This window comes from Ambystoma mexicanum, chromosome 1q (assembly GCF_040938575.1).
Source record: "Ambystoma mexicanum isolate Mex_15411 chromosome 1q, UKY_AmexF1_1, whole genome shotgun sequence".
NCBI lineage: Eukaryota > Metazoa > Chordata > Amphibia > Caudata > Ambystomatidae > Ambystoma > Ambystoma mexicanum.
Window position 1 is genome coordinate 236,137,172 of NC_090922.1, and position 16,003 is coordinate 236,153,174.

The 16,003-nt window shown below is 47.9% G+C and overlaps 1 protein-coding gene across 4 annotated transcripts in view; it reads right to left on the reverse strand.

The window, feature by feature from the left end:
* CNOT3 (CCR4-NOT transcription complex subunit 3) overlaps positions 1 to 16,003 on the reverse strand; it is a 1,293,124-nt gene that overhangs the window by 1,037,905 nt on the left and 239,216 nt on the right. The window lies entirely within an intron of this gene.

A 16,003-nucleotide genomic window follows, 5' to 3' on the forward strand; every position in this document is an offset into this window, starting at 1 on the left:
CTTAAAGAAAAGACATTTAAAGAAAGTAGGCAACTTTGAATTTAAAGCATAGCAGCAGAAGACACTCAACAGCCATTAAAAAGATGCCCCAGATTTTATTTTCTCACGGAAGGCTGCAATTATTGTTCGTACTGTCCAGAGTGTAACTTGCACGCTGGTCTACGTGCCCAAAATCTCCAAGAGCAGATCATAAACTCTGCAAAACAATCGGTTGCATGTCATTTTCACGCCTTCTGAAGGTCGCACATAAAGGCCATTTTTTTCCGTTCGATTTTGTGCAGCCCGGGGAAAAGTGCATGGATGTGTGTGTTTTTATTTTTATGAGGGGCTTCCACCGGCCAAGCTCCTCTTTGCCCCTCCCCGCACAGCATAAACGGGTTGCGCGACAGACGCTATTCTATTAAATTTGTATAAAGCACCAACATGCCCGCAGGCCTCGGGTCGCTCACAAGACAATACAAACATAAAAAGCCAGGTGCGGCAAAGGTTGCAGTGAAATTTCGGTAAAGAGTCCAGGAATTGTGGTAAGAGACCCAAATGCCTCCTCCATTGAACAAAGGAGTTTTGAGGGCTCTCCTGAATTGGGCGGAAAATGGCAGCTGCCTAATGGATAGTGGAAGATTGTTCCAGTTCCTTGGTCCCCATGCATTAAGGCCCAGGTCCCCATATTTCTTCAGTTTAAAACGTGGCTGCAGTAGAAGGTCCTTATCGTTGGATCGCAGTGATGGTCTATTTGGCAGTCTCTTAATACAGATTGAAGGTATCTAGCGTTGTGCCTTCAAGACCCTTGTATACCAGGCAGGATGCTCTAAATTGGACCCGAAGATGAATGGGGAGCCAATGTAATTTCCTCCGGGCTTTGGATACATGATCCCTACGTCCTATGCCGCAGACGGCTCTAACAGCCCCGTTCTGAATTGCCTGGAGTTTTTGAAAATTGGCTAGTGTAGTACCGACCAATAGCCCATTACAATAGTCAAGTCTAGAGTTTATGGTTGCTGTTGCCATCACGACCCTGTTCTCTTCTGAAAGATATGGGTGAATCTGCCACAAGTGGGTTGTATACATGCAACTGGAACTTATAGGCAACATGCTTATTGAAGTTTAGGTTACAGTCAAAGACCACTCCCAATGTCTTAACATGACTGGATACCTGAACATTAGTCCCTCAAACATTAGTCCCTCTGTCTAGAAAGGCTTTGTATTGGGGGCCTAGAGTCTTAAGTTAGGCCACACTGCCAAGAATCAGGATCTCAGTCTTCTTATCATTTAGTCCCAAGAAGTCGTTTCTCAATCAAGCTTTAATGGCACCAAAGACTGGCAACTAACGGAGTCTGCCTCATAAGAGCCTGTTAATTCCAGGACAATCTGGGTGTCATCTGCGTAATTTGCATATTTGACACCCAGACTGTCCAGAAGGTCAAAAACTGGTTTGGAGTAGATGTTCTATAGAAGCAGAGACACACTAGATCCCTGGGCAACACCACAGCAGAGGACAACCTCTTCTGACCTTAAGTCCCCCCCGAGCTACCTTAGCTCTCCGTGGTCCCAGGAAGGATCTAAACCAGTTTGTTGCTGACCTGAAGCATCTGCCCACCTCAGTTAACCTGTCTGCCAGCCTATCGTGATCGAACAAATCGAAGGCGGTGGACAGGTCCAACAGTAGCAACATGGATTTAACATCCACCAGCACAGTTTGTTCCGTGATTTTTCCTGAATCCAGATGTCCATTAGACAGAAGGCCCCTCTCCGCAACAAGTGTCGTATTGCATACAGGCAACTGTCAATGATCTTTAGGATGAAAGGGACATTGGTTATGTGGTGATAATTCAATGGTTACTGTGGATCCAAGCCTTCCTTTTTTGATAACGAGGTGATCCAGGCTTCCTTGATACATTCTGGAACTTTCCCTTCCGGGAAGGAATGATTTATAAATAGTGTAACTGAAGCGGCTATACTGGAGAAATATTTCTTAAACATGGATGCAAGGAATGTCACCCATGCATGTGGAAGGCAAGAGATTCTCAACAATTGCAGATAACTCAACTGTAACCGGCTTAAACGTGAAGACGTCAACATCACTGTTCTCCTTGCTGACAGACCTAGTTTCTGCACAGCCGCATGATGAATATACGGGTTGGATGGAATGATCTGTTGGTGCCGTTTAACCTTTTGTACAAAGCCATTGTGGATTTTCTGGCACCAAGCATCATCCACCACTAATTGTGGTTCCCGAGTTTTCCCTTCAAGCCCACTTAAAATGTTGAACAATTCTCTAATGCTAGATTTAGCTCCCAAAATGCGCTCCTCCATTTGAGCATTTTTTTGCCCCAGGATGACATCTCTAATACTTGGCTGCTTCATACAGGACCAGGGTGTTTTTTGTTGGAGACTTCCACCATCCTCTCTCAGCCGCTCGTTTGAGCCGTCTAGCTGCCAGGACATCTAGGAAAAACCACTGTCTAGCACTAGGCTATACTTCTTTCTTTCCATAACAGTATTTGAGGGGTGTTAGCTTATCGAAGGCAAGATTTAAAATGTTACGTAACTGAGCGGTGTAGGATTCCAATGAGCCATTATCCTCAGCCACGAGTTGCAAGGAGGTAATGGATGTGAAAGCCTCATACGAGGCATTGCGAGTACATCTGCGCAAGACAGTTTTTTAAAAATATGCATGCTCTCTCCATTACATAACCAGATGTAGTAATTGAAAAGGAAATAAAAGGGGTGATCAGACTAACAACAAGCTTTAACATTTATTGACTAGATGATCCGATTCCTGGACAGTATCCAGTCCAATGTGTTACCTCCTTGGTGAGTGGGGATGGTAACACATTGTTTAAAGCCTAAACTCTCCAGAAGGTTCAATAGGCTACCTGCCTCCAGATCAGTGGGGTCATTAGCCCACAGGTTAAAGTCTACAGCCATTATAAATTGAGTCTGTGGATTGATAGGAGAGCCTAGAAAGGCCAGGAGTAGTTCCTGGAAATCTGGTAGAGTGGTTGGGGGACGGTAGAGGATAAGGAGACTAAAAGAAGTAGTAGAGCTCAGATGAAGTTTAACCAATAAGCCCTCAAAGCTAACTAGTATCGGTGTACTAGATAAAAACAAGGTAAGACTTCCTCTGTAAATTGCGACCCCCGCGCCCCTTTGCCCTACCCAGTCTGTGCAGGATTCTGTAGCCCACAGGAGTGGCTAGTTGTAAGATTTGCAAGTTAGCCTCATTCAGCCAGGTTTAAGTCGGAAGCATAATATCCACGTCAGCCGACGAGATCTAGTCTGCTACCTCTGTAGCATTACCTACTAACAAACAGGTATTCGTTAACACTGTTTTCAGTGGAGTGCTTGGCTAGTCATTTCCAGACTCAAATGATCTGATCATGGGCAGCGTCTTACTCAATCTATTGTGACTGTCTCTCGTGAAGCCGCCAGTGATTGAAATTACTCAACATTACTCAACCATAAATTTGTGAGCGTGGGATCTACCCGGCATAGGAGGAGTCTGGGGCGCAATCCCGCGTTTCAGCATCCAGCCTCATTTGGCGGTTAAGTTGAATGTGCCTAATGAACAAGTTACTTACCAACTGGCAACGTTCTTTCGACTGGATGTTCCTCCACTGTATTCCACATCTTTGACATGTAATGTCCACAGCTGTGCACTTTGGAAACATTTTTTCGGCAGAGGGCATCCTGCATCGATGGCGTCGGGTCAATCTCCCTCAAGGGCCTCCGTCGAAGGCGACATCACAGGATGTTATAAATCGGACGCACAGTGCCTGTAGCCTCAGTTTTTCTTTCTACTGCACACCTTAATGTTAGGGGTGGGTACATTTAAATGTACCATCAGCCTCCAGCATTCTGGGGATCTTACTTCACAGATTTCGCCTTGCCATTTTATGTGTACATAAGTCTGTATATAATGGTAAAAAGGGCAGTGCATGTATATTTTGGACAACTCCCTATCTTCTCATCGGACAAGCTCTTGCTTTTAGAGCTATTTTGAGGTGGCTTAATGTGCCACATTTAGTTATATCCCACCCCTATCCAAATGCATAGTGCCTTGCAAACACCTATACCTCAAGTATTTTTCTTTACCAGTGCAGACGAAGAAGTTACTTACAAACTGGTAACGTTCTTTCAACTGGATGTTCCTCCAATGTATTCCACATCTTTGACATGTAATGTGCACAGCTGTAGGCGTCTGCGTCGATGACGTCGGGTCGATGTCCCTCGAAGGCCTCCATCGAGGGGGACATCACCAGATGTTTTAAATACGACGCACAGCGCCCGTAGCCTCAGTTTAAGTTTTTTCCCTCAGAACGTGTGGCACCAGTCTCATGCCTGCTTGACTCCACTTAGCCTTGCGGAAACGGAAGCTGCAATCGCATAGGTAATTCTCCTGAGGAGCAGGCTGGGAGGGTGATGTGGAATACGTTGGAGGAACATTCAGTCGAAAAAACGTTACCAGTTGGCAATTAACTTCTTCGAATGGATTGTGTCCTCCAACGTATTCCTCATCTTTGACAGACTCCAGAAGCAGTACCAGTAAATGGAGGGAAAAGAATTTAGAGTACCCAATTGGATTGCGGAATAAAGAACCGCCTTCCCAAAGGCCATATCCTGACCATGGATTGTATCCAGGGAACAATGTTTTACAAAAGGTGTGGATGGAAGCCCATGTAGCAGCATCACAAATATTTCCAATAGGAACACCTCGCTGGAGGGCGGTGGAAGTAGCCACGCACCTTGTGGACTGAGCTCTCAACCCTTCAGGAGGGTCCTTACCTGCCAATCAATTACATTCTGTAATGGTGACGATAATCCACCTGGGCAAGGTCTGTTTGGTAACAGCCTGGCCCAATCGGTGTCCAGCATAGCCTACAAAGAGTTGATCGTCCACTCTGACCCTGGACATCCTAGAAATGTAAAAGCTCAGAGCACTCCTAGGATCCAACCGGTGGAGTCGCTGCTCTTCCTTACCAGGAGGAGGAGGGTAGAAAGATGGAAGAACCACCTTTTGACTCAAATGATATTCAGAAACTACCTTAGGTAGAAAAGAGGGACGTACTTTCAGTACAACCCTGTCCTTGTGAAACACAGTAAAAGGGTGGCTTAGATGAAAGTGCCAACAATTCACTCACTCTGCGAGCGGAAGTAACCGCAACCAAGAACAGTCTTGAAGGACAGTAATCTTAAAGGACAATTGTGCAAAGGTTCAAACGGAGCACCCAGGAGAAATTTCAAAACCAGATTTAAATACCAAACCGGCACCTGGAAAGGGGACAGCGGGAATACATTAGTCAGTCCTTTAAGAAACTGAGAAATTTAAGGAATCTTCAGACGAGCGCTTAAAGATAGACAGCGCCACCAGGTAACCTTTAATGGTACCCACTTGAAGGCCCCTGTGGGCCAAAGAAAGTAAGAAAGACAAAACCATAGGAATGGAGCACTGAAAAGGATCAACATTGTGATCTCTGCGCCAGTCGCAGAACTTACGGCAACGGTACAGGGATTTTGTTGCAGGCCGCCTGGCTGAAAGTAATACCTCCATCACGTCATCTGGGAGGTCCCAATCCTTATACCTCAACCTTTCAGATACCAAGCATAAAGGTTGAGTCTTGACCTCTGGATGGAGAACCTGCCCCGCCCCCCCCCCACTCCCAAAAGCAGATCCTCTCGGTAGGGAAGGCGGCGAGGAGGACAGCTGGACATTTCCAGAAGGTCCGGGTACCACGCTCTCCTGGCCCAATCCGGAGCAATGAGGATCATGTGGGAAACGAGCCTCCGCAACACTTGAGAAATGACGGGGACTGAAGGAAACGCATACAGCATTGGGAATGACCAATCCACCACAAACGCTTCTAAGGCTCCTCTTGGAGCAAATTCCCTTGAGCAGACTCTTGCACTTTCGGTTGACACTGGTGGCGAAGAGATCCACTTGCGGGTTCCCCAAAGGGCGAAGATCTCCTGAAGGACTTCCTGAGCCAACTCCCACACGTGGGAGACCGCGCTCAGCCTGCTCAGAGCGCCCACCGCTGCATGTTCATCTCCGGCGTGATGAACTGCCGAGATTGAAATATCCTGCTGGATGGCCCAGAACCAGAGCTGCATTGCGCCTCTGCACGACAGAATTGACCCCCCCCCCCTTTTTGCTGAGGTAATGCATGGCCACTGTGTTGTCCGTCATGATCAGGACACTCTTCCCCCATACAGAGGGCAGAAAAGCCTTCGGGGCTAGCCTGATGGCCCTCAGCTCCAACAAATTGATGTGGAGTCTGGACTCCGGAGACCAACGACCGCTGGCGGTCAAGTCATGGGCATGAGTGCCCCATCCTGTGAGGGAAGCATCTGTCACTACCGTCACCTCCGGCCAAGTTTGCCAAAAAGCCCCCCTCCCCCCACATCAGGTACCCTGGTTGGTCCACCACAAAAGATCCTGGGAGACCAAGAGTGGAATCTGAACGGGATCAGTCATCTTGCCCAAGAACTGTGACCACTGCATCTTGAGAGCCAACTGCAGGGATCTCATCCGCAGCCGGGCGTCTGGCACCAGAAAAATGCAGGATGCCATGAGGCCGAGCAACCTTAAGAATTTGAATGCCGAAGACTCTGGGTATGTTGAAACTTGTCCACCATCTGCATAATGTGATGAGCCCTTACCTTGGGAGGCGAGCACTTCCAAGGACGTGTCTAAAACGGCACTGATGTACTGGAGCTGTTGAGGTGTCAGATGAGACTTCTTGAAATTCAGGGAGAAGCCCAGCCTGTGGAGGGTGCAGCAGGTGACACCGAGATGATCCAACGCTAGCTCGGGAGAGCGCGCCCAGATCAGCCAGTCGTTCAGGTAGGAGTAGACGTGAATCCCCTCTAGCCTGAGGTACGCTGCCACCATCATTAGCTTGGTGAAAAGCCTCGGGCGGAGGTCAATCCGAACGACAGGACCTGAAACTGAAAATGTGAGTCGCAAGCCGCAAACCTCAGGTACTTTTTGTGCGCTGGATGAATCTGCACATGAAAGTAAGCATCCTTGAGGTCCAGAGACACCAACCAATTCTGAAGTTAAAGGGCCTGGGACTTGAGAAAGAGTGACCATATTGAACTTGTCCTTCCTGAAGTTTGTTAAACCAACGCAAGTCCATGATGGGCCTCAATCCCCAGTCTTTCTTTGGGATCAAAAAAATAAGGGGAATACCATCCCTTGTTCCTCTCCGCTACAGGCACCAGTTCTATAGTGCCTTTCTCCAGCAGGGTCAAGATCTCCTGCGATGGAGCGGATCCGGAAGCTTCAAAAGTGTTTCCCCAGTGGATTGTTGTGAGGCCGCTGAAGGAAGGGAAGGCAGTAGCCGTGGGCTTTGGTATCCAGAACCCATGCAACCGAAGTAATGGCACGCCATTCTTTGAGATGAGACAGTCTGCCCCCAACCGGCAAACCATGGGACATGGCCTCATGAATGTTTGGAAGCAGCTGCGGCAGTGCCTGAAGGCTAAGAGGCAGCTGCCTGGGACAGAAGAGGGCCTGGAGGCCAAACAGGCCTCACAGACTTCGACGTAGACTTCCTTGGAGGATCCACAATATCTGAGTACTCCAATGGCAAATTGCGAGAAAAAAATCCCTGAAGGCGCCAAAGGCTTTGACGTCAAGAGCGTCGACAAGCTAGATGTCGTGAACGCCGAAGGCTTCAGAGTCAACACAGGTGCTGGCGTCGCCGTGGACTGGTAAGACGGCAAAGCGTCGACATCTGGACACAGTGCCGAAAGAGTCAACACCGGCCCGAGTCCTCAATAGGTTGCTGCGGTCTCGCTGGAGACGAGGACCGAGACCTAGAGACACGTCTCTTACGACTTTTCTATTCCTTGTCTGTACGGGACCTCGAAGGCTCCCGATGCAAGTTGCGTCGTGTTACCTGGCCCGAAGGCGTGCAAGCTACGGTACGAGACCGATCCTGGCCGGCGTCGTCAGAAGGCGTGACCGGACGCGTGCCCTGGGATTGAAAAATCAACATAGATTGTTTGAACACAAACCATTTCTCAGGAGTCAAGGACTTTGTAGGGCACGTAACCTTCCTCGAGGCACCATTTTATAAGTCTGGGATTTAACAGGCTTAGAGCCCCTACCTACTTGCAGCTTCCCCTTACGTAAGGCCTTGGCAGTCAGCGATTGGCATTTTGAGCAGTCTGTCGTGCGACTCGCCCAGGCACCATAAACAAATGCAGTGGGGGGGTCGGTGAGCGACATCTTCGACTTGCAGTCCCGGCAGGTCTTAAAGCCAGACCGAGGGGTCGAAAAGAGAAGGACATCGTAATAATGAACACACGAGGTGCGCAGAGTCTCACAAAGCGAACACGTTCGCAGAAAAAACTTAACTGAGGGTACGGGCGCCATGCGTCCCATTTATAACATCCTGTGACATCACCCTCGACTGTGGCCCTCGAGGGAGATTGACCCAACGCCATTGACGCAGGACGCCCTCTGCCGAAAAGGTTTCCGAAGTGCACAGCTGTGGACATTACATGTGAAAGATGTGGAATACGCTGGAGGACACAATCCTTTCGAAAAGATAGTTGCATGACATGTTGCCTTAATAGTTTATTAAGATGCTGATAATAACTTACAATGATATCAGCCCGTACAGGGCTGGGGACACAGTAAAGAGGGCCCTCTTCTTGCACTCCAGCCGTGCTTGCAGAAACAAAAGTTTCTGGTTTAATTCACACGGAGCAGAGGAGCTTAATTAACAAATATTACACAGGAAGCAACAATAAAACAGATTAAAACAGTTCAATTGGATAAAATAATCTAATTAAAAAAAACAATGAGCAGAAAGGTGCAACGTGAGGGACACAAGTAAAAGATACAATGTGGCAGACAGAGACAGCCACTTAACCAGCTCACCCAGCCTCTCAGCCCCTGTGCGCACTTGGGTGCGGCAGGGGCGTGACAGTTCAATTTAGAAAACCGCTGCAGTCTTCCTAAATCTTATTTTTCCAGCTGGAAAAAAAGGTCATTTGACCAGAGACATCATCTCAAGCTTGGTCTAAAGCCCCCAGTGGATCCTTGTCTGCAAAAGGTTGGGTTAATCTGCCCCACCCACAAATCTATTCACACCAACTGCCCTGACCACAACCTCAGGTCCACCTAACTCCACCTCATCAGCTCGCGCCCTCATCATTTAAACAATCCCATTTACACCTACTTTCAATGCAAGCATTTGGGAACATTTAGAGACCCTTCTCCATTTGTTGGCGATCTAGTGTAGTGATGCCTTTGAAATGTTCCCTCTGAAATGGTAGCCTCAAACTCACATGTTGGGTCACACAAGCAATGTTCAACAAATGGTGTGGTAAAATATTCTTCTAGAGCAAGCCATTGCCATGAAAGGCATCATGGCGCTAAAGATAAAGCTTTGTTACCATAAGGAGCAATGAGGCAGAGAGGTTAATGGAGAAACTAACGTCCAAGTACTGCCTAAACGCTAGATGGTTTTTCATGATACGGAGATGGGTGGGCAAGACATTCCATAGTTTGGAAGAACGAACGAAGAAATTGCAACCACCTCACCTAGTAAGTCTGAATTTAAGAACAAGTAGTATAGCAGGCATGCAGCACAATACGCAAGAGGGCTTGTACTGAACCAACCGACTGCTGAAGAAAAGGGGAGCACGGCTATATTCAGATATATTAGGCCTGCCGTGCGTATACGATCCAAACACGCAGCACAGCCCAATTTACCTGCATAATATTTGCGGCTCTAACAGCGTCGGCAGCTCCTCCCACGCTAGTTTGAAATGAAAACAATGCGGCCCCGCACACAAAGGATCAGCACCGCCATGAATCTTTCGTCACAGCTGGCTGAGGCCCCGCCCCTTGGCTGCCCGGGATGTCCAAGCACCCTTAATTACAAGGGCAGCACATCTCACTCTAGGACGGGAGACCACACTATAAAAAGGCAGTTCAGGGCTAAAGGTTGGTGCGTTAACACTCCTTGCTAGACCTGCCATTGTGTCAATCCTGGCCACTCAGTTTACTAAGCTGCGTGCTACCCGCTTTTTCTTGGCGCCGCTTTCCTTTATTTCACCCTCGCCTTCCTGCTCTGCTGAGTCTCTTGCCTTTTCCCTTCCTCCTTTTTTTGTCTCCTGGTGGCCTGCTTCTTTTACTCTGTATCATAGTCTGGCATGTTGTCCTTCATCCCATGCATTTGCTGCCTTTCCCTTTTGATCCCGCTTCTACCCTCCTGGATCAGCAGCGATTCAGAGGTCGCCCCTAAGCATCCGCCAACCCCTTGGCATTCTACATCACCTGTACAGTAGATCTATGGCACCCCTGCGAGTGCCTGCACTTTTCCTGTGCACGGAAATACAGGGGTACCTTAGCGTGACATAAGAAGCTTGCCCAAGAGGTCTGCGTGTTCGCAATGTTCTCAAGAGCATACTTGGGGAGTCTTGTGTTACTTACACTGCAAATCCCATCATGGCTGCTCTTCCTGGACCATGTGAACCAAGAAAGACTCCCGTTACTCAACCAAAACTAATTCTTGTACAAGACAACATTTTAACCTGGATACACTGGACCACAGGTAGCCAGTGTAATGATGGCATGGTTGGAGATATACAAGCCTTATTACCCAAATGAAAGATCAGCCTGGCTAAGGCATTCTGCACAACACTGTTTTTGCCAGTCCCAAATAAGCTGCAATGCAGAATCAAGATGACTTATCAATGCATTAACCAGCTGAATTTCATGCAAGAAGCGGAAATCTCCAAATATTTACAAAGTCGTATAATCAAAGGCAGGTACTAGTGCTAATCTGATCGTCCATGGAAAGCATAGGGTCAAGCCAGATCCCAATGTTCAGACTTTGAGATGAGGCAGGGCACGGTCCAAGCGCACTGGGCCAAAATTCAGCAGACCACAGGGTAAAGGTTGAAGGCTCTAGGAATATGGATACATTGAAATCAAAGACGAAGAGATATGGCACAACAGGATCTCAGTTTTCAGAATTTTCATTTTCAAACAATTTGAATTAATCCGTCAACTCACTGTTTTCAAACTAAATCGATCCGACTACAGCCTATTTTAGTATCCTAGAAAAAATATCAGCAGTACATCATCTGAAAAATGTAGCATCGCAAATTAGAATTAAATCTTTCCGCCCTCATTTTAAGGTTGAGCAACAGCAGGCTAACTGAGGAGCCTTGTGGCACACCACATGATATTGCTGCTTTGGGGATTGGAACAGTGGTAAAACGGATTGGTAATGTACCTGAGAGAAAAGGCCAAGCAAAGGTGGTTTCTCCGATACCAAAAGCATGGAGCAGACTTAATAAAAGATAATGGTCAACAGTTTTGAAGTGAGATCCAACATGAGCAGCCCGCCGGCGCCCCCCCATCTCCTTCACACCATCATCATCCACCCGGCAAATATCAAATGGAGCTATTTCCACCACCGTTTCAGTGCCCAGGAGGAAACTCCGCCGAGGCGTCCTCCGAAATACCATGTTTTTTCGCAAAAGCTTTCAGTTGGGACTTTGCCACATCCTCCATTAACTGACTGGGATAAGGGAGCAAAGAAATGGAGCAAAGGTTTGCCAAATTGCTAGGATCCAAGGAACGCTTGTTGAGCAAAAAGTGCAATTGTCACGATCTTCAGACAATCTGGGACTTGAGGAATATTCAAGAGAGATTGATCATTTCACAAAGATTCAGAAGCACCAATAATGTAACCTTAATCCTGGCTGGGCTCGGTTCACGGGGAGAGCCAGTTGGAGGATAATCAGACTTTGATAAGGAAATCATCTGGAAAGGAGTAAAAATGTTCCTGAGAGCCGGACCAGCTTGCCATATATTTAGGAAAGGGTGACTTATTGGTAAAGCTAGTAAAGGCAAGATTGTGTTTATCTTACAAAAATTGCAAGATTGTCACAAATTGCTGGTACGTTCAGTCAAGTGCAACCTCCATATGTCTACTAGATCCCGGTTTTTCAACAATGTACATAAGGCTTTGGCCAGGGGTGCAGGTTTCCGATATTTGTTATCCAATCTGTCTTCAGCCGGGTCCAGGGTACAATTAAAGTCTCCCCACCATATCCAGAAGGCGTTTCTATAGATGGATAGTCTCAAATAAAGCATAGCAAAAAAGGCTATGGTTTCATGGTTGGGGGCATTTGAATTTATGATGTACATAAATCCAGGAAATCCTTATCCAGGAACCCATGCACTTGCGTACATAGAGAAGGGAGAGCCATATAGCTGTCCACCTCACTTCCTGGCCATCATGTCCTGTCCATCTCTGGTAAGGCACGTCTTCTGCAGCAATGCAATCCCGACTCCCCTCCTGCGCAAATATGCATGCACCCTTATTATCTTGATGTAGTCGTTCAGGCCCCGGAAATTCCATGTTAGGACCTTCATATTACATGCCTTACTCCTTAATGGCTGGATCTTATTTGTCCCCACAAACCCCTTACCAATCCACTACCTTGTACCATCACCAGCTATTCTCCCACCTCGATGAGTGGATCTGCACCCGAGGGTAAACTCAGGCATTCATAGCATATCAGAATGTCATGCTGCCTCTCAAAAGGAGCAGGGAGCTGTGCATACAGACGGCTCCACCCTCAATGGCCTCCAGTCCTTCCAATCCATTAGGGTGTTCAGACCAGTCAAACAGGACTCAAACAGCACACAGCAGAAACTATGCAAGGAAAGAAAAAACAAAAGAAAAAAAAAGGCAACACAATCTACAAACCAGCCCAAAAGCATAACTCTTATTTGGGCCCAACTGCCTCCCACGCACCTTCTCCACCCCTCTCGGGCAACTTACAGCAGCAAGATGCCTAAGAACAGGCATCCAGGGGTTCAAAACCTGCAAAGATGTGGTAGCCACCAGCACAGCGCGCCGCTGCAGCTTCCAAGCAAAGTGATGTCCACTTATTCTCCTGCAATATGCTGATCAAAGAAAACTATGCCCTTAAACTGATACCACTTCTGTGTGTTCTTGCTAGAACCGTTCATCCATCAATGTATTATTCCTTCCGGCAGCTGCGTGATTCCCCTAGAGTCCATCCAGGAGTGTGCAGTCACTGTCCTCAAAGAAGTGCGAGCTACGATTGTGTAGTACCTTAGGTTTAGTGGGATGGATTAGAATGCATTTCAAGTTGGCCCGATGTAGCTGTTCTTTAGTAGGACCAAACGCCGCCCTCTGCCTTTGCACCAGCTGTGTATAATCCAGATAGATCGTCAACTTCCAAGGATGTGCACAAAATGGAACCCCATCCATCGAGAAAGCCAGTACCAGTTCTCCATCCTTCTAGTTAAAGATACTCGCAATTTGCGGTCTCGGGGGAGCAGAGGGGGGCAGAAGGGAGGAAGGGCACTGGCAGAGCTCTTTAAGGAAAAAATCTGTGGGCACATTCCACAGTGAAGCACTGTGTCCATGTGTGTGGGGCCACATCCTCTAGCAATAGGTTTTCGACATATGAAGTGGGATCGTTGCCCTCCGGCAAGCCAATGATCCACACGTTATTTCTCTTCGCCCTGCCGTCTGCGCCTTCTGAACACCGTTCCAGTCCTCAGACTGTCCCAGCCAATCCAGCAATTTCTGATTGATGCCTCATATTGGTACTCTTCTCTTATACCTGCGCCTCGTCATGCACAGCCTATGCGCCATCAAGCGCACGTCTCGTCTGACGAGGCTAACTTCCACGATGACCACAAATTTTGTGTTCGACGGCTGCTTGTAATGTTGCAATGGCTTCAAGGATCTGGCCCTCTCCCTGCTGGCCCATAGGTTGCAAAGTGGGTTAACCCCTCCACCCCGTTCTTTCCATGTAAAGGCCTCCATGACCATCTGCTTAGCATTGCCCCTGCATTGCCTATCCGGCATTTGTAGGTGGTTCCCAATGCTATTTGACATTCAAAGGGAACCAATGCAAATGCTTCTTCTCTCCAGGCGCAGCATCAGACCAGAACACTCTGCTGCACCGGCGTTTCCTCCAGGCTTTGCCAGCCTCAGCCACCTGATCTCTGTTGTGTCAGCAACATTCCTCATCAGGACCTGGGCCTTGCTATGCTGATCACCGGCTGCATCGGCTCAATCCTTGAAGGCAGCTGCCCCGCTCAACTCCGGCAATGCTGCACTGCACCAGCGAGGGCTTGGCATCAGGGAAGGAGCTCTCTGCGCTCCATGAAACGATGGCCGCCATTTTTGAATCGCTGCCGAACTTTCTATTAATGAGAATATGCAGCGATGCCTGGGTAGAAACCATGTTCTGCCACCACCAATATACTCTGCATGTGTACCAATTGTGAAATCTTGCCTTAGGACAAGCCTAGGTTATATTTCAGGGCAAATATACACAGGATCTTGCGGGAGCTCAGTGAACCTGCTGCTCACTGCATGGCTGCTGGCTACACCCCCCCCCACGCCACCCCATCCCCTCTACACCCCCCCCCCCCGCATCCCACCTATCCTCCCCCCCCTAACCCCTCCCCCCCGAGTCTTCCGAGTCTTCATCTATGATATCCCTTACCCAGTTCAGCTGTTCTTCAGATGCTTTTTTACACTGCCAGGGAGCACAGTGTGGCTCCGCCAGACGCTGAGGAACCATAGAACCAATTGTGTACTAGCTCTCTGCCACTAGCGGCAAGTAGGGAGGGCAATGAGGAATCCATGGAGAGGATCATCAGAAAGAAAATGAGGCGCAAGCAATATGTGCTTCTAATGGATTCCTTCTTCCGACAGAATCCTCCTCCATGATAGACACCCAAAGCAGTACGTGAATCTGGAGTAGTGAGGAAGCAAGGACACCACCTAGACCAAAAAACACTAAAAGGACTGCCCTAGCAAAATAGGCATCTGGCCGACTAAGGAATCCCAAGTACTAATGCTTAGCCGAAGTATACTAAGATGCCCACGTCATAGCCTGGCAGATGTCCGAGACAGGGACTCACCTGGGCGGGACAGAGGTAGCAGCCACTCCTCTAGCAGAATGTGCTCCGAGACCCACAGGGACATACTTCCCAGCCAGATCATAGCATTCCATGATGCAGAGAATGATCACCTCGACAGCGTCTGCTTCGTGACAACCCCGCCAGCACGAGCCCCAGTGTGAACAACCAAAAATGGTAATATTTCCTAGCTTCTCTAGTAAGAGGGACGTACAACTTAAGGCCCTGCATCAGATCTAACCGATAAAACTGTTCCTCTGCCCTAGAAGCGTGAAGCGGAGGAAAAACACAGGTAGATGAATCTTCTGAGAGAGATGGAAATCCAAGACCACTTTCGGTAGATTTCCCCTTCTCTTTGAAACAAACCCAAATGGGGAAGTTAAAACAGACAATGTGGCACATTACGAGTGCAGTCGTATATCAGTGGTAAATCCGCTGAGATCTCGCCGAACTGTAATACTTGGCCCGGCAGCATTACCGCCAGATTACAAGTGGTCGTAGCGATGATGGTCCCCATTTAATTGGAGGCCACAGGACACCATGGGGGATTTCAGCAGTCTTACTGCTGCAGTAATTATGCCGAAATGTGTCAGAAAGTTTCAAAATGTACCGCCAACTTACTGCCAACTTACCGCGAACTCAGTTTGTCGTTGCAGTAATGTGGTATGTGGTATGTGGTATTAGCACTGCATTTTACCACACTGCCCAACTTCTGAGGCCCAATTAATGGAGCTCTCTCACCAGTCTTGAGTAAGTGATGGCAACCTGGAAAATCACCTTAATATTAATCTAATAGAACAGGAACGGAGGGCTTCAAATGGAGCACCCATAAGAAATGTCAAAACTAAATTAAAATACCATGGCAAAACCAAACTGGCGGGGAGGCAACTTACTTCTCAAACCCCGCAAAAACTGCATAAGAATGGGGACAGAAAATGGAGCTTTGTTGCAGGGACCTAACCCTTCACAGTGCCAATATGCAAGCCCACTTGGGCCAAGAATAGCAAATGAATTAACAAAAAGGTGGATAGCAGACAGGATAAACAATCCAAATCC